This window comes from Poecile atricapillus, chromosome W, assembly GCF_030490865.1.
Source record: "Poecile atricapillus isolate bPoeAtr1 chromosome W, bPoeAtr1.hap1, whole genome shotgun sequence".
NCBI lineage: Eukaryota > Metazoa > Chordata > Aves > Passeriformes > Paridae > Poecile > Poecile atricapillus.
Genome location: NC_081288.1, coordinates 90707149 through 90726143, shown reverse-complemented (window position 1 = coordinate 90726143; position 18995 = coordinate 90707149).

Below are 18995 nucleotides of genomic sequence, written 5' to 3'. Positions count from 1 at the left end.
TCCTCTGGTCCAGAGGGTTTTCCAGATGCCCTCTGTCCCTTCATGGTCACCAGAACTGGTGCCTTGAGAAATCTGACCTAGAACAGTGGCTAGACAGAGTTAAGAATAAAGAAGGTATTTATTAAAAGGCCTTAAAGGATACACCTTGGGCAGCACAAGAGCCTGGCCAGGGATACACCCAAGATGGACCTAAAACTGGTCACAAAATGGATGACTGGTCATGAGGTCTCACATTTTTTTAAGTTTTGGTCCATCTGCATATTTGGGTTAATTGTCCAGTCACTGCTTCTGGTTATGAATTCCCATCCTTGTTGTTTTCTCTCTTCACTCCACTGTTGTTTATGCTTTTGGTCCTGAAACTTGTAATGATTGTTCTTGGTATCAAGTTAGAAAAGGAATTGTTTTGTCTACCTACTCTGTGAAGAGAGCTCACTAACACTTAATATGAAGATCAAAACTACATACCTAGTGTGAAAAGCAATGTTCACTTTCCTGGTAAATTTTAAAAGGTTTAATAAAAAAGACAATAGGAGACAAAGACAATAAAGCAAAGGGTTAAAATGGCCAGGTGCTTAGCATTCTGCCAAAAGCACAACTGGGGTTTTGGAAACACCCTTTATATACCATTTCTATTGCATCACCTGATGCATATTCAAACTTTTCCGTTAACTAGTTTACAGTTTCCAGGAACTGTTTAGCATGACCACTCCTTGGGTCCACCCTTTTAGAGCATGCGCATTTCTTAGCTTATGGTTTTAATCCTCTTCTTATCACCTTTTAATTTGGGCCTTGGCTCCTTCTTTCCACAGACGGTGAGTGTTGATAATCAGCAGGGTCCCCCCATCATCTGTTCATTGAATGCTATCCTAACTAAGCAGACAGTTCAAACATACATATATTGACTATTACAGCAAAGCCATTTTAACATTATACATATAGCATTCATCTTAATACTTGCGAAAAGCCAATATTATACTATGTATCTATAACACCTAGGCAGCACAGAATATGAAAAATGTGAAAGCTAAAACTTAAGGCATCACTCTCCTCACCTTGGTCACTTCTTTTTTTTTTCTTAAGTACCCATAAGCACCCAGTAGTTAGTTTCTTAGCAACTTACGGGAACAAAATTCTATAAGTTAAAAAGAGAGAAACCCAACCCCCAACACTATTTAACAGAAAGTATGAATTACCATAATAATCAGTTTCACACTCTCAGTCTCTAGGTCTTCAACATTAAGTGCTTTTCTGGATACTACTCTTCAACCAAATGTGCGTTTCTTGGATCAATACAAGAGTAAATGAGGTAAATTTAATACACTGGAATATACAGAAAGTCAGACTGTATGATCTAATGACTCCTCATCACTTTATAGTTTAATGAACTACTAGAAACTAATAACAAGCTGAGTAATACTTTCATTCAAAGAATCTTAGACATCCAGTTTTGGAGAAATTGTGAAGAATCTACCAGAATATATGTATCACCATAACTGTTTTATTTTAATCACAAATTTGTTACTCAGTTCAACATTTAAAAAAAACCTCAATATTCCACAGAAATGATATAATTAATAAAAACATGATCTCTAAAAATGAAATCCTTTGAATTTGAGTGGTCTTTTAGTGTATGTTATATATTTGTTGTAGACATGTCATTTATATGCTTCTATTTTTCATTTGATAATGAAGTCAATTTCCTGTTTCCCAATTGTGAAAAACGAGGTTCACATAACTTTTATAGAATTTAGAAGTTTAACAAAAAGACAATTAGGAGATAAAAATAAAGTAAAGTATACAGATACGGGCAGGTGTCTCTACATTCAGCCAAGAGAGCACACCTTACTAACAAAGGATTGTTCCTTAAAAACAGAATCTTACTACATATCCATAAATTCTCATACATATTCATACATTCTTCTTAGGATCATTGGGGTTCTTCTGTTTAGTATTCTCTTGCCCCCTTCCCAATAGATCAATCTTCTTGGCACCATCGAGATTTACATTCCCTGATACCAGAAATGCAACAAATTCCTCCCCCAGAGTTCTGGTCACTGCTGTCTTCATCTGGATAAGATAGTTTACGAATGCAGGGTTCTCTAGCTATTTTTTTTCCTCAGTCTTTGGGTTATACAAACAAAAGCAGTTTTTATTTTAATACTATGCCATAGCCTAACATACATGTATTATACTACTATTTCTAAGTTTCATCAATAACAGAAATAAAGAAAACTATATTAATACAACAAAATTTCCCATTCTTATACACATAACATTCATTTTAATATTTGCAAAAAGCCAACAATATAATATGCATCTATAACACATGTATGTCAGAAAAGAAAAGTAATCATTGTGGCACTGCCAATGAAAAAGTTTAAAATTCTCCTTGAAACTATTATTTCACACACATATACAAGTATCTTCTAGTATGTTCATTAATAATACCCACTCAAGGAAGCATGAATTTGAGAGAAAGTTTGGGTGGATGTGTGTCTCTATATGGACCTCGTGGTTAGGTTCTTTTTCCCCTTGAACTGAAGTTGATGAGAGAGGCAGCTTTTTCTCTTCTTCGGACTTGGTTGTTTATTCTTCTCTTATCAGCATTACATGTATACAAGGTACAAGGAGCTATGTGCACTAAGATAGAAAGGTGCAAAATGCCTAACAAAGATTTTCTTCAAGGTCTTTTATATGTCTTTTTACCCAATTAACAGATGCCAAGTAAATTATTTTTCTTAATGACCCAATGACCCAACACCTGTGATCTGCACTGCAGCATCTTCTATCCAATCACTTACTACTACCCAAAAACCTCAAGAAGAAGATAAAGAAGAAAGAAAGAGATAACATCCTAAATCCTCCATCTTGTCTCCTGTTCTCTAAACTACTTTAAACTCCAAACTCCAGCCTTTTCATCCAGTGACATAAGCAACTCTCTAATTTACACATTTACATTCATAGCTTTTCTGTTTAACTTTAACAGCTGTTTTCAGCATGTTATATGAAATTCAGTGCTTTCTTGGATGTCAGAGCCAGGCATCAGAGGTAAGGGCACACTCTCTGTGTCTCTGACTCCAACAGATGTGGAGTGATGAGCGGATAGCACAAAATGTGCCTTGAAAAGGTGTTGTCATGGCGTAACCCCAATCATCAACTAAGCCCCACACAGCCACTTGCTCACTCTCTCCTGGTAGGATGGGGAAGAGAATCAAAAGGATAAAAGAGAAAACTTGTGGGTTGAGATAAAGACAGATGAATAGGAAAAGTAATATGTCGGGATGCGACGCTGGTAATTGGGTTCTTTTCCCCAGGACTGAGAGTGATGAGAGAGGCAGTTTTCTCATGTTCGGACTTGGTTGTTTATTTTTTCCTTATCTATATTACATATATACAGAGTACAAGGAGCGATATACACTAAGATAGAGAGGTGCAAAATGGCTAACAAAGTACCTCTTCAAGGTCTTTTATATGTCTATTTGTCCAATTAACAAATGCCAAGTAAATTATTTTTCTTAGTGACCCAATGACCCAACACCTGTGTGCTGCACTGTGGCCTTTTCTATCCAATCACTTATTATTACCCAAAAATACCTAGAAGAAGAAGATGAAGAAGGAAGAAGGAGAAAGGGACAACTCCTTAAGTCCTCCATCTTGTCTCTTGTTTTCTAAAATAGCTTAAACCTTTAACTTTCTCACCCAGTGACTTAAGAAAACTCTAACTTACTCACATTCCCAGTTTCTCATCTTTAACAGCTGTCTCCATGGTGTTATGTGAAACTCAGTGTTCTCTTGGGTGTCAGAGCCAGGCATCACAGATAAAGGCACATTTCCTGTACCTCTGACCCCAACAGTAATAGTCGCACAAGCAAAGCAAAACAAGGAATTAATTCACTGCTTCCCATGGGCAGGTAGGTGTTCAGCCATCTCCAGGAGAGCAGGGCACCCAGCACTCATAAGAGTGACTTGAGAAGACAAACACCATGAGTCCAAACATTCTCCTGCTTCCTCCTTCTTCATTCAGCTTTATCTATATGGTATGTTCATATAACACCATGCTTGTAGTACAGTTTTATTTAATCACTGTACATTGGATAAAATTTAATGAATATGAGTTCTACTTTTATTTCAAACCAGGATTTAATGTCATGCAAGCTACAGGAGGTACTGAAAGCCTCAAAGAGATGAGATTTCAGAATTTTAAAAGACCTTATATATAAGAAGCCAAAATTATGGATTTAAGAAAACACAAATGGTAAAAAAATTGAAATAGATCTTGTGATCACAGGATACATACAATGGCTAAGTATTTTTTTTTTTCAGATTCTAATCAAATTCTAAGGTCTTCAAATCAATTGTTGTCATCATGTCAGCCTTACATGATAAAATAGCTGCATATATTTACATTATCTTCATGTATCTGAGAGATAACCTGCATAAAAATGTAGTTGCATGACATATGGATTAGAATGAAGATGTGGTATTGTAGTTTTTTATTGTCAAACATGTAACAAATTCACAGCAATGTCACATATTTATATGAGATGTATTTAACAAGAATTGCAGAAATATGAGTGATTTGAAGGAGCTCTTTCCTCAACAGTGGAAATATGTTTTTCTTTATCCTATCTCTTTCAACTCATACAAGTAAAGGAGGAAGGAAATGAAGATAATAATTATATGTGTTTTAAATTATGTTTGTTCAGATTTTATGCCACTGCTTTTGGATTCTAAAATTCATCTACTTCAGTGCAACTATAGGGTTTTTCCCATACATAACATAAATGAGATCATATTTGCCCAGTGTTCATATCACATGATAGGTGAGCTGGAAATAAATGTTTACTTCGAACTCCTGCTTTTGATAAGCACGTTGATAGCTTTCATTTCAGTCTGCATTGGAACTTTTAGCAGTTGCATCAGCTAATGATTGGAAAAACATGTCAGCCATTACACAGTGTCGGTCAACCCATGTAAACAAAGAAGGAAACTTCTTGGTAATGGAAGGTACCTTGTCTTTTTAGAGTCACACAGAACCACATAATGAACTAGGCTGGAAAAGAACTTTGAGATCATCAAGTCCAACCTATGACCTAATACCTCCTTGATAGTAAACAGTTTTAAAATCATAGAAAATTCACGGGCTTAGAAACAAAGTTAGGCTTGGAAAGCCCTGGGAAAAGTAGGCCCTGGGAAATGTTAGGCCTTGTACTTGCTAAAGATCACGTGAAACTGCACCTGTGTGTAGACAATATTTTATATATTAGTAAAGGCCTGTCTGCACAAACCAGCCTTTGGAATAAGTTGTGATATTAAAGGCTAAAGTCCTTGAAGTCTTCCTGCAGAAAAGAGAGTAAAGCAAAACAATAGCCTTGTGTACAGGAGAAAAAATGTAACCTGTGTGTATTAGCCAATAGTAACTTACTTAGCCCACGGACCCTGTAGAACCCTATAAAAGGTGTACTCAAGATAGAAATAAATGGCATTCACTTTTACTTCTGTGAAGGGTCGTGAATAGCTGGCGGTCTCTCAATACCTGTGTAATCAGTATATGATAAATAATATAATTGTTAGATGGGATTAGATATAATTATTGTTTAAAGAACATGAGGAGCAATGTTAGGGGGTTGAGAGGGGATCATGAGAAATCCATGCTTGGGTAAAATCAATGTATACAACAGAACAATGTAAGTTTAATAATTAATATGTAAGTTATATAATGATAGAGTATAAAAAACATGTTCAACACAAAACCAAGTCGGGTCAGATTTGGGTATGTGTACCCTTGACACCCAGAGCTCTTCAATAAAGCACCTTCATATAATCATTCGTGATTATGTGTGTTCCTGAACGCTAACATCCTCATCAACTAAACCATGGCACCGAGTGCCACGTCCAGTCTTTTTTTGAACACATCCAGGGATGGTGACTCCACAACCTCCCTGGGCAGACCATTCCAGGGCCCAATCTCTCTTGCGGCAAAGAATTTTTTCCTAATGTCTAACCTAAACTGTGCCCTTGGCACAGCTTAAGACTGTGTCCTCTTGTTTTGTCAGTGGTTGCCTGTGAGAAGAGCCCAACCCCCACCTGGTTACAATCTCCTTTCAGGTAGTTGTAGAGAGTGACATGGTCCCCCCTGAGCCTTCTTTTCTCCAGGCTAAACAACCCCAGCTCCCTCAGTCGTTCTACATAAGGCTTGTGTTCCAGGCCCTTCACCAACCTTGTTGCCCTCTGGATGCCTTCAAGAATCTCAACGTCCTTCCTAAACTGAGGGGCCCAGCACTGGACACAGTACTCAAGGTGTGGCCTCACCAGTGTTGAGTACAGGGGAAGAATGACTTCCCTGCTCCTGCTGGCCACACTATTCCTGATACAGGCCAGGATGCCATTGGCCTTCTTGGCCTCATGGGCACACTGCTGGCTCATGTCCAGTCAGCTGTCAACCAGTGCCCTCAGGTCCCTTTCTGCTTGGCTACTGTCCAGCCATTCTGTCCTCAGCCTGTAGCACTGCAGGGGGTTGTTGACTCATCACAATGTATTAACAATGCTGGCTTTTGAAGGAAGATCTAAAGTATTACCAGAACAAACTCTGCAGGAAATGGAAAAACAGAAACTTCCACAGATGGTGAAGGGTTTAATCTGAAGCCTTAGAAAGAGCTAGGGTTAATGTAATGATAAAGGTACACAAACATTAAGTAGAAAAATCATAAAGTTAGGTTTCTATACTTATAAGTAAGAATATGTTATGACTAAGTAAGAAATTATATTAGGTAAAATAGTGTGAGGTTTGAGCTGTAATAATGTGACTTATAGAGTAGGCTAGGGATCTAGAAATTATAATAGAGGTGTGTGTATGGGTATGTGACCTGTCAGTTTATTGGCTGAAAGACAGATGCAGTGAGGCAAAATTAAGCAAAGGTGATAGTTTATTAAGTACAAACAAGTTTCGTGTTAACTGTCTATTGGACCAAAATGTTATATATTGCAATGTGAAGAAGAAACCTGTGACTACCTTTAAACCATGGCTGACTTGTTGCTTCTCTCCAAATCTCACGCCTTCAAGACTGATATCTTATCTGGCTTATGTTAGCAATAAATCATCTCAAATAGAATTGTGGTCCCATCCCTTGCTTTTCATCTCAAAAATGTGGTGCTGAAAGATGAGGTCAAACACTGGGATTCAGAAGTCGAAAAAGCCCCAGTGGACGCTATCCCTGAAATTAAGCTTTAGTCTGAAAGGAAGACTCCAACGACCACCAAGGAAAGGCTGAAAAGAAGCCTACATAGTCTCTTGCTCAATGAGGACAGCAGAGGTTCTAATTTTCATCATCTGACCTGGACGAGTCAGGTGAGGACTGGGGAACTTAGGATGGGGTCATGAAATTTCAAAGCAAAAGACAGTTGTTTATTATAAATTAAATAAGTTGATAAAAAGTAATTATCCTACTAATCAAGAGCTAAGAGACTTTCTCATTTGGATGCAGTGGAATTTGCTTGATATGGACCTTGAGTCTGCCTTTAAAAAGTTTCTCTGGAATGCTGTAGGAGATCGCCTACCTTCGCTACTTTTTCTGTGCTTTTTGTTAATTTAGATCGTTACCAAGCAATCTACACAGGCTGTAAATCCCATAATTCTACCTGCGTCACAGCAGCAGCCATCTTTACCTCCCACTATGTTGTATCGCACTGTGTTACAGTAAGTGGTTTCTTCCTGTTGCTCTCCCTCTGGGTCTGTGGCGTGTTGGTTCCTTCCCCCTCGCCCCTCCCTTTTGGTTTCTTCCCACTGGCTGTAACCTGCCTTCCCCAGCCCCCTTTGTTCAAAAGTTCTGGAGGGAGCAATTTGCACTTTCTCCCCTGGAACCGTTCAGATTAAAACTGAGGGACACAGTCACGGGAAGGAGCCTCCTGGTCTTTTGTCTTCGCTAAATCCCCTTCTCCCACCCGGTGGGCTGCAGCTAGTGGGGCGACTTCCCAGGGCTGTGAGCAGTGGGATAAATAGCAGTTGGTGTCCATCATGATGTGTTGCCGCCCATTTGCTTGGTTTTATTAAGTTCAGAGGTGGTTTACCCCAGTTGCTCCCCTGTCATAAAGAATGGTTTGTCCCCAGTTGCCCATCATTGTAAACCCTGCCGACGATCGCCTCGGGGTTGTGGACGTCTCCTGCAGCACCTGTCCGGACTCGGGTGAGTAGCCCCCACGTGGGGGACGAGGGGGTGTGCAAGTGTGTGCAGCTCCCCCTGCTGTGTGTTGGTGTGCAGCTCCCCCTGCTGTGTGTTGAGAATCCCTCGGGGAGGGAGTGTGTGGTAGCCCGGTCCGGACCCTTACTTTTACTTTGTTACGTTTGCCTTTAGCTGCAGGGGGTGGTGGGAACTGCTGTGCTGGGGTTAGAAAGATGGGCGCACGTCTGTCAGCACAGCAAAAAAGAGTTTTCTACCAAGTTGTGGGTACCCTTGAGGGAGGGAGTAGACGGTTTTCTCGTGGGAGGGTGAAACAGTTTGTGAGATGGCTGTTCCTGCATTTCCCCAATTTCACCCCAGACAGAGCAAACACCGTAGAGTTTTGGAATGAAGTCGGAACAAAGTTAACAGAGTTAGTGAATGAAGGAGATACATCGGCTGACAAATTTGTAACATTGTTTATCTTAATTCAGTCTGCCGTAATAAAAGAAGAGAAAATACAGGAGCAACCACCACAAACTGCCCCAGTTTCCCCAGTTTTCCCATCCCCGTGTTCCTCTCCTCCTGATCCCGAGTTGAGGGAGACCTGCGGAGCGACCTGCAGGGCAAGTTGTCCTGTTCAGGGTTCCCCCAAGGGTAACAGTATCCCTGGCTCCCCACGTCTCTCCCAGAACCCCTGCCCTGGTAGCCCTGGCCAAGCTACCAGAGCACTTTCCCATTCCCCCGTCTCCCCAGTTGCAAACCCTCAGCTAAACGTTTCCCAGGTTGCAAGTCCCCAGTTTTCACCCTCAGATCCCCGTGCCTCAGTTTCCCCCAGTTTCCAATGTTCCCCTGTGTTCCCCTACCCCTCTCCTAACCCTCAAAATGGCTCCCGGAGGGCACAAGATGGCGGGGACCACATGGCTGGGACCTTCCCTTGTGCTTCTTCTCCCCACATGGCTGGGACCTTCCCTTGTGCTTCTTCTCCCCACATGGCTGGGACCTTCCCTTGTGCTTCTTCTCCCCACATGGCTGGGACCTTCCCTTGTGCTTCTTCTCCCCATAATCCCTTTCAGACCCCCATGAACAACCCTTTCCTCCCTAGCTCCACCCTTTCTCCCTACCCTAACTCCACCCAGTTCCCCTCGAAAACCTCCTCCTCCTCAGGGGCGGGCCCCTCTGAAGTCATGCACCTAAACCCCGCCTTTTCTGATTGCCGCTCCTCCCCCTTGCCCTCCTCCTCAGTCGGTCCTCCAGTCCCGCCCCTTCCGGCTCCTGGTTCCCACGCCCTTTCTTCCGGTTCCCACGGTCCCACATCCGGTTCCCATGCTTTGGGAGCTGGAGGTGGTAAGCCTGGAAGCCAGAACCCGGAACAGGTAGAAATCCCCCTTGCCGCACCGGTGACTTTTCGTGGAAGGGGTGGGCGGTCCCGGGAATGGGAAGCCCTCTCCTTCCAAACTAAGAGGGAGCTGTGCAAGGCACAGAAGGAGTTCGGGAGGGGTAGCGAATATTTTAAAGGTCTATTAAAAGCTACCTTTTCTGCGAACGAAATGGTGCCCAGTGATCTGAAGGAGTTGTTTTCCTGCCTCCTTTCCACAGCTGACTTCAGGTTGTGGAAACAGGGGTGGAAGAGATCATTGGAGACCATCCTTCCAAGCCTCTTGCACAGTATTGATGGATGTATAGATGGAGTCCCTCTGACTTTAGATCACTTGTGCGGTGAGGGAAATTGGGACAAGCCAGAGGAGCAGGCCAGGGTATTACCCCGGCCTGTCCTGATTAAAGTCATGGAGGCCGCAGAAAAGGTTTTCAATACATTACCTGAGGAGGGACCCCAGATAAATTTAATGAGTATTTTCCAGCTCCCTAATGAACCTTTTAATAAGTTTATCAATAGATTGCAAGCCCAGGCAGAGAGGCAAGTAGAAGAGGCAAATCTACAAGAACGGCTTGTATTAGAAGCGGCGAAAGCCAATGCCAATGACATTTGTAAACAGATAATTTTCAGTTTGCCTCTCTACCCAACCCCGACACTAGACATCCTCATCGAAGCCTGCTCCAAGAAGGTGCCGATGATGGGGATGTCCAGAGCCATCCCACCGCAACAGTTGAGACGAGCGCCGACTGCAGCAGTGACGCAGTTTCCACCATCACCAGCGCGTCAACCACTGTGTTTCCGCTGCAGGCAACCTGGACATCTAGCTAGGGACTGCCCGGCAGGGCATCCTAGCCAAGGGAGCAGTGCGGGGGCGAGGGCAAGCAATACAATAATAAAAAAAAACTAGGGGAGCGGCGCGAGCCTGCCCCGCGCGAAGCGATAAATGGGGCAGGTCTCGCGGGGGAGGGGGGCTTTTTACATCAGGCTTGGACACCCAACCGGACGCGACATCTAACCACCACCAAGGACATCCTCTTTCGGACCCAGCACTGGACAGTAGTTGCTGTGGATCCACTGGAGGGAGGCAAGAAAAATACTGGATGTGACTGTAAGTACATCGCCATCGGGGACACTAAACACACACCCCCAGAGATTGAGATCTCCCCGATCACCTTCCCAGAGGGTCCGGAAGATCTCATCCTCTTAGCGCGCTGCATTCACCCACCATATTTTCTCCCGAAGGGGCAAATCATAGCCCAATACATTCCTGTCCCGGAGGGAGTCCCAGTGGACGACCACGCACCAGGCGTCTACTGGGCAAAAGTAGTGGGTGAAGACAAACCCATCGTCGATTGCAGCATCAAGCAGGGTGCGGAATCTGTCCATCTGAAGGGTCTGCTTGATACGGGGGCAGATGTGACGATCATCCCCCAGAGGAGATGGCCGTCACATTGGGAGCTGCAACCTGTGGCAGGGAAAATTCAGGGTATAGGGGGTACTCAATTGGCGCAGGTATCAAGGAGCGTAGTGCAAATTGTGGGGCCGGATGGGCAATTAGCAAACCTGCGCCCATTTGTTGCGGATTTTCAGGTTCCCTTGTGGGGGAGAGACCTTATGTCACAATGGGGGGTAAAGATCGAAATCCCGAAAACCCCTCGGGATTTTTAATAGCGGCCACTGTGGAGCGCCCCTTCCAGAAACTTGATTGGGCCACTGATGAAGCAATCTGGATTGATCAGTGGCCGCTTCGAAAAGACAAATTAAGGGCGCTCAACGAGCTCGTGGAGGAGCAATTATTAAAAGGTAATATTGTAGAGACTACCAGCCCTTGGAACTCCCCGGTATTTGTTATCCGGAAGCCGGGGAAAGACAAGTGGCGGCTCCTTCACGACCTTCGTGCCATCAATAAGATCATTGTTGACATGGGGCCCCTCCAACCAGGAATGCCTACCCCAACGATGCTCCCCCGAAATTGGGATCTGGCCGTAATTGATATAAAAGACTGCTTCTTTCAAATTCCCTTGCACCCTGATGACGCCCCACAGTTTGCCTTCTCGGTGCCCACCCTCAACCGAGAAGCCCCAATGAGGAGATTCCACTGGCGGGTGTTGCCACAAGGCATGAAAAATTCACCCACCATCTGCCAGTGGTATGTCTCCTCATTGCTGTCTCCCGTGCGCAAAGAGATGGGGGAGGTCATCATCCATCACTATATGGATGATGTCCTAGTGTGCGCCCCCCATGACGATCTACTCACCCGATCACTTGACCGAGTGGTTAAAGTTTTAACAGCTGCAGGCTTTCAACTCCAGGAGGATAAAGTTCAACGGATGCCACCCTGGAAATATCTGGGTCTGCGGATTGCTGAGAGGACTGTTGTGCCTCAAAAATTGGCAATAAACAGCAATCCGAAAACCTTGTCAGACCTTCACTCGCTGTGTGGGACCTTAAACTGGGTCAGGCCTTGGCTGGGCCTTTCCACTGAAGACCTAGCCCCCCTCTTCACACTTTTGAAGGGGGAGAAGGAGCTGAGTTCTCCCAGGACCCTGACCCCAGAAGCGAGGAAAGCCTTGGAGAAAGTAGAAGAGGCGCTTGTCGAAAGACAGGCGCATCGGTACGAACCGACCCTGCCTTTTGAGTTTATTGTGCTCGGGAGAATGCCACACCTCAGTGGGCTGATTTTTCAGTGGGACCAGGGCTCAAAGGATCCCCTCTTAATCATAGAGTGGGTTTTCTTGAGCCATCAAAGGTCCAAAAGTGTCACCCGGCCACAGGAGCTGATGGCTCAGCTCATCGGGAGAGCTCGGGCCAGGCTTCGGGAGATGGCTGGGTGCGACTTTGCATGCATTCGGGTACCAGTCAGCTTGTCTCGGGACAAAGAGTCCCCAGATAAGCTGACAAAAGAGATGTTTAATCAGTTACTTCGGGAAAATGAGACACTCCAGATTGCTTTAGATAGTTTTGAGGGCCAAGTTTCTGTTCATGCCCCTGCCCACAAATTTTTCAATTCCAAATTCGAACCAATTCCAAAAGAAGTACGGAGCAGGAAGCCCCTCAAAGCCCTGACTGTGTTCACTGACGCATCCGGGGCATCTCACAAGTCTGTGGTGACTTGGAGAAATCCTGAGACTCAGCAGTGGGAAGCAGATGTTCAATATGTGGAGGGATCTCCACAGGTTGCTGAGTTGGATGCAGTCGTCAGGGCCTTTGAGAGGTTCTCTGAACCTTTCAATTTAGTCACTGATTCGGCCTATGTTGCAGGGGTGGTTGCCAGAGCAGAACACGCTGCCCTGAAGGAGGTCTCTAACCCAAAATTGTTCGAGTTGCTTTCTAAATTAATATATACTGTTTCCCACAGGAAGCAACCATTTTTCGTGATGCATGTGAGGTCGCACACAGATCTCCCCGGCCCAGTAGCCGAGGGAAACCAGATGGCTGATTCCCTCGCTGCCCCTGTTTCCATGGCTCAGCTCCCCGATCGGTTCCAACAAGCTAAGCTGAGCCACCAAATGTTCCATCAGAATGTGCCTGGCCTGGTCCGCCAATTCCACCTGCGGCGGGATCAGGCCAGAGCCATTGTGGCCACATGCCCCCATTGCCAGACCACCGTCATGCCCTCTCTAGGGGCGGGGGTGAACCCTCGAGGCCTGGGGAGCTGTGAGGTGTGGCAGATGGATATAACTCACATTCCCGAATTTGGCGGGCTAAAGTTCGTACATGTATCCATAGACACTTTCTCAGGGGCAGTCTTTGCTTCTGCCCACGCAGGAGAGAAAGCCGAGCATGTCTGCAAACACCTCATGCAGGCTTTCTCTGTGCTGGGGGTCCCCAAAGAGCTAAAGACAGATAATGGCCCAGCATACACTTCCAGGAAACTGGAAGAATTCCTGCAGAGTTGGGGAGTGACACATAAGAGAGGCATCCCACACTCCCCCACCGGCCAAGCGATTGTAGAGCGAGCCCACCAGTCGCTCAAACGCGTCCTAAAACGTCAATGGGATTCAATGAAAGGTTGCGCCCCTCAGGATAGGCTATCAAAGGCGCTGTTTACTATCAATTTTCTGAACTGTACTGATACTAATCCCAATCCTCCAGTGGCACTGCACTTTAACTCCACCAGCAACTACGAGCTCCAACATCGCCCTCCAGTGCTGGTCCGGGACCCAGAAACCCAAAAGATCCTGGGTCCATTCGATCTGGTGACCTGGGGGCGAGGTTACGCTTGCGTCTCCTCGCCCCAGGGACTAAGGTGGAACCCACAAAAGTGGGTGAAACCTTATGTCCCAAAACATCCTACCAGGCCACCAGATGAGCAAGAGGATGTCGCTGCGTCCGTGCAGGCCGCCCCAGTAACCCCCGAGGGCGACGAGGAGGAGGAATGTCTCGAACCCCTTTTCTCTATTGATTTTTTGCTCTCCCTTTATGTTAACTGAAGTATTTGTTTTCCTTTATTTTCAGAGAGCCATCAGAAGGATGACCACCCCGAACGTCGCACTGGCCACCGTGCTCCTGCAGGATGGGGTGTCTCCGGATGGCTCTCTTCTGTTATAAGGACCATATTATGGATTGTTTTTGTAATTTTTATTATTTTAGGTGCATTCGCGGTGTTGCGGAAGTGTTTAATTCAATCCATCCTTTCTTTGTTATCCCCCCCACGGCAAGTTAACTATGTTGATGTAAACCCTCTTTCCCCTCCTCCTCCTCTTCCCTCTCCCGCTCCCGAATAGTTTGCTGTACCCTCTGCTCCCCTAGACCCCACGCCTTCCTCTGTTTCTTAAAAAGAAAGGGGGAGATGTTGCCGCCCATTTGCTTGGTTTTATTAAGTTCAGAGGTGGTTTACCCCAGTTGCTCCCCTGTCATAAAGAATGGTTTGTCCCCAGTTGCCCATCATTGTAAACCCTTCCCATTTTTCCAGATTGTTCCCCATCCATCACCCCAATCCTGCCCCTAAGCCCTATCAATCTATGTGAACCCCCACCTTTTGTTCCAGTTCTTTCCTTGCCTATCATCCCTTCCTCGACGCCCCATTGATTGTACAGTTGCTTTCCCTCCCCCGGGTCCTTACCATTGGTCCTGCATATTGTAATCCCCACCCATAACCCCTCCGTTGCTGTTGTCCCATTGGTCACCATATGAGCCGCCCACGGTCCTTAAAAGCTGGCGCATGGGGGTGCCCAGGGTCTCGGCTCAGACCTCTCCCCTGTGATCCCAGCCCTGCACCTGTTGGAATAAACTTGTTCCTGGGAAATCGGGAGAGCCTGAGCACTCTTTCTCCCTTCGCCACAACCCGTGTCGCCCTGTGAGCCACAACGCCAGAGCGCAGAGGAGCTCTGGAGGTTCCAGGTTGAGCCTCGCAGTGCTTGCCTGGTTCCCCACTCCTGCCGCTGACATCGGCCACAGCTAGCCGAGGCAAAAGGGGCCGAGCGGGCAGCGACAATGATGGCTTTTCAGAGCCCTCACAGACAGCTGCAAATCCCCCTGTGGATTTTACAAGCCTTGGATTGTCAACTACCTTGGAGCAACAAGTTGTTTGTTGCACAGCTTAGCTTACAAGGGTGGGCTCAGCAGCTCTTCTAAGCACGGAAGGTTTGATCCCCAGGACATAGAGGACTTCCTACACACCCAAGCCAGCCAAGGACCTAGGAAAGGGTGAGAGTGTTCCCAGCACACGGGCGAGCATGGCACTCACTCAAATGGGTGCCGCGCAGGATGGGCAAGCAGCGCGCGGGTGGCCCGGGAGCTGCAGCTACTTGGGTCTGCCACAGGCTTCCATTTTCAGCGGCATGTGAGCGGTGTGGGGCCACATGGCTTCTGGCGGCTCGCGGCTTGGTGAGTAGGTGCACGAGTGCGCACTGAAAACAGCCGTGGGGCGTGGCAGCTGCCAGCTTTTTCGGTGTGTGGTTTCCTGGCAGAAGCACCATGGTACATGCGCGGGCGGGTGCCAAGCAGACAGCAAGTAGCTCAGCAGCCACCACGTGGGCACCCCAGGAGCTGGTGTTTCCTGGCTCTGCCGCTTGGCACCTGCGTATTTTTGTTTCTTTCTCATCACTGCAGTGTACGGCCACATGGTTTCTGGCTGCCCCCAGCTCAGCGGGGGGATGAAGTGGCACTTCCCCCTGGCTTGGGCCACATCTTTTTAGCGGCTGCAAGCTGAGTTTAAAGGAACCTGCGGGTTCTCTGCCAAGCAATTTTCTCTCTTACCCTGGTGTGTGGGTGTCATGGTTTTAAAGCATTAGCTAAAAAAAATCACTAGAAAACTTACTCATTTCTTGCTGTGAGATATGGATTAGAAGAAGAGCAAAATAGGCTTAAAACTTAAAAGGAATAAAGAAAGTTTATTAACAAAACTACAAGAATGAGAAACTAGAATAAAACTTCAAGAACTTTTTTTTCCCCACTACCCAACCATTTTCTTGTTCACATGACAACATAGAGACAAAAGAACTTGGTGGTTAAAACAGTCTTAACTTTGATATAGTCTTTTCATCAGTCTTTGTACAGAAAAAGAAGTTCTTTTCTACTAGTTTATGGAGTTTTTCAGAAGAAAACAATTTTTTTCTCATGGCTTTCTATTTTTCTGATGCCAGCCACCCAGAAAACTGTGCCATCAGTTCTCTCCTCCCATTTCACACTACTGTGAGGTGTGTTATGGGTCATAAGTTAAGGGGTGTCATTTTAAGGATGAGTTATTCAAAGTGTCAGGAAAATTAATCCACAAACACCAGAGGTTTATGTCCAAAAAGGAGACAGAGGAGTCCTTTTACTTTATTAGAATAAAGGGAGAGGCCATGGGGCATTCCCCTGGGGTCTCTCAAATTTTTGGAGGGCGCAGCCTCCTTTTATCCTAATTCCCGGCCGCTTGTCCCTTCTCTCTTTCCCCATAGGCTGAGGTACTTGAGAGGTACAGACTTCCCGGAATGCCTGATACCTGGGATACCTTCCCCCCCTCCCAATGCATAATCCCTTCTTAATTCTTAACTTTTGTGGAATTCATGGTGGTCTTTCAGTGCCTCTTTGATCTTTTAGTGGAATCCATCCCATTGTTTCTGTTGTCTCTCACTGATAGCTGCATCTTATCAGCAGACCCACAGCTTGTTTGTAAAGACAAACCTGTCATTCCTCTCAATCCCTCCTCTTTTAATTTTTGTTAGTAATTGTCTTTACAAACTTTAGTTATCATTGACCTAATTTCTTGTTCTTGGGTCTGTTTTGGCTTTGCAACTATTTGCAGTGGCATTACTTTCTGCCTTTTTGTAGCTATCTCTGGATCAGTAGGCACGGCTACTACCTGCATTCCTTTGATCACATGTTGAATGAGTTGTATTAAGCAAGGGATCATGCATGGTAAAAAGATTAGACTTGCTAAAACACATAAGAGGAAAAAAAGCATTTGTTTGACCCATAGGCCACCAGGTAACCATGAAAACATGTCCCATTCCCATCCTTTCTATGTTTGGACCGGTACATGGGCTAACTTTCTTATTCTTTTTGTTATTTGTTTTATTACTTTTCCATTGTCATCTATTTGCAAACAGCAGTTTGAGTCATTAAATTTTCCACACACCCCCGTTTCTTCTGCTAATAAATAGTCTAATACCATCCGATGTTGAAATATTGTGTTGGAGTCTGAGATACAGACTGTGTGCCCTTGCTTTTAATATTTAGTTCCAGGATTCAAAGAAACACTGAATTTCATATAATATGAAATTCATGTGCATGTTTTCATGGTGATACATGAAAACAAATGTTAAAGTTAGATAGGAAATGTGTAAATGTGTAGATTAGAAAGTTTCTTAAATCACTGGGTGAAAAAGTAGTTTAGAGAACAGGAGACAAGATGGAGGATTTAGGGTGTTGTCTCTTGTCCTTCTTCTTTCTTCTTCATGTTCTTCTCCAAGGGGTGTTTGGGTAGTAGTAGGTGATTGGGTAGAAAATGTCACAGTGCAGCACACAGGTGTTGGGTCATTGGGTCACTAAGAAAAATAGCTTAGTTGGCATCTGTTAATTGAGTAAATGGACATATAAAAGACCTTGAAGAAGATCTTTGTTAGCCATTTTACCCCTTTTCTATCATAGTGCACATAGCTCCTTGTACCTTGTAATGCTGATAAGAAAAAATAAACAACTGAGACCGAACGAGAGAAAAAACCGCCTCCCTCTCATCAATCTTCAGTTCAAAGGGAAAAAGAACCCAAACCAAAAAGTCCCTAAACAGACAATATTGCATTTCTCATCTGAGTAGACTGGTCAGCAAGAAGGTCAAGAGCTGTAGCTGTCTGGTTGATTATTATTTCAAAGACAGCTTGCAACCTAATTATCCGATTTAGATTATAAATGGGTTCTCTGGCACTTGATATTAATTCACTTGGGTTCCAGGTAGCTGGTCCATAGTGTTGTATGATTCGTTCAGGTGGCCATTCATCTTTTCCTCACTTTTGGGTGCTCTTTCCAACCAGGGATGTATCAATGGACCGCTTTTCTCTAATTAGATCATCATATACTTTGATTCCTAACTGATTTCCTTGAACTTGTGGTAGCAGAAAGAACAATGGTCTAATATACCCCACATAACATATCCCTGACCAGTTTGGAGGTAGCCTGCGGTAAGCATTTTTGCCACAAATCCAGTAATGCCCCTTTAGAGCCCAGGTCCCATTAGCGAAGGGACCTTTCCAATTTTCATCATCAACTGGTGGGTCAAAATACAGCTTGCTTCCAGGGCCTAGTGGTCCACCAACAATAGTTGCCTCGCCATAAGAATCACAATATTTACATTTCTAAGCTCCTACATGAGGTTTCCACTTGCAATCACATCCCAGATCTATTTTATTAGATCTGGACCAGAACTTACTGAAAAGGGTTCGAGTTCTATTCCGGTGTTGCCATTTCCACTGATAGTCTCGGACAACATGTGTTGGACTTGTGGAATTATCCCGGGGACAGCTTAAAAATAAAGGGTCAAAAAATTTATCATTCCCCACTGCTTTACAGCCTTCAAAATCTTTTTGGTAATTATGGAAGGAACACTTTACTCAGCTACCATTAGTGAGCTTAACATGCGTTTGATTCCATCTGCCTTGATATCTGGAACAGTCATGAGGAGGGCAGTTGGGGGTCCAACAATCTAAACCCAAAGATAAAGTCCAGTCACAAACGCTCTTTCCCACATATGTGCTTCCTGTTCTGTTTAGGCAATAAATGCCTCTTTCAGAAGAATGAAGCTGCCATGGACTTCCTTCTTTGTCTCAAAATCCTGTTCCATTATGGACTACACTCAGGGTGCTAACCCACCATTTAGGCTCGACCAGGCTGGCCACCCATGGCCAGCTTTCAGATCCCCCTGGCCCTCCGCAGACCCAACAGTTCCTAAGGTTAAAGGTCTTTGCTACTTGTTCTCTTAAAGTAAAAAAATTATTTTCCCACTTTAGACCCCAACTTAACTGAAAATATAAAGGTAAAAT